Consider the following 965-nt stretch of genomic DNA (forward strand, 5'->3'; position numbering starts at 1 on the left):
GCCTCACACTTCCCCACATTTCTATAGCTACATTCATATTCACACTGAAGATGCCCCACCGAACAATGGATTGCCTCTGGAGCATGAATTGAATGAAATACTGACCTACATTTGTATGAGGGCACTCTCAGTCAGTAACAGAGAGACCACAGGGACCCTTCCCTTTGCCTGCCTCAGCCTGTTTTGGGATGGTCTGGAGTAGTTGGACCAGATGCAACAACTTGAAATAAAATAGCGACCAGTGAGAGAATTTCAAAGGAGAGCTAAAAATTTCAAGAAGGGGCTGCCAAAAGAAAAGGGAAAGTCCTGGGAACGATCACTCAGTGACCTGGGTTGGAGTGTATCAGCTCGAACAGGTTTCACAGCTTCCTTTTTTTACAGGAGTACAGAGGCTGATGGGTGACCTGATAGAAGGACATAAAATTGTGAGAGGCATAGATAGCGTGGGTAATCGGAGTCCTTTCCTTGGGAGGCAATGTCAAACACTAAGAGGTATCGTTTTCAGTGAGAGGTGGAAACTTTCAATAAGATGTGAGAGACAAGTTCTTTAAACAGAGGGTGTCCAGAACACGCTGCCTGGAGAGGTTGGAGAAGTGGATATAGTAGCAACGTTTAAGAAGAGTAACACCATGAGCAGAGAGATGGAGTTGGTTACCATGGCATCATGGTTGGCACAGATGCAGTGAGTTGAAGGCCTGTTCCTATGATGTACTGTTCGATTCTCTATGATTGGCAGGTTTCCAATGTAACACCTTCATTTAAAATAGGAAGGAGATTATGTTACAGATGGCACAAATATAGGTTAAGTGAATTGGCCATGCTAAATTGCCCGAAGTGTTAGGTGCGTTAGTCAGGGTAGGGGAATGGGTTTGGGTGGGTTTCTCTTCGGAGGGGCGGTGTGGACTTATTGGGCTGAAGGGCCTGTTTCCACACTGTAGAGAATCTAATCTAAAATATAGATTGGA

The sequence above is a fragment of the Chiloscyllium plagiosum genome, unplaced genomic scaffold, assembly GCF_037043375.1.
Source record: "Chiloscyllium plagiosum isolate Xiang-an unplaced genomic scaffold, Cpla_swu_hap1 HiC_scaffold_38, whole genome shotgun sequence".
In the NCBI taxonomy this organism is placed as follows: Eukaryota; Metazoa; Chordata; class Chondrichthyes; order Orectolobiformes; family Hemiscylliidae; genus Chiloscyllium; species Chiloscyllium plagiosum.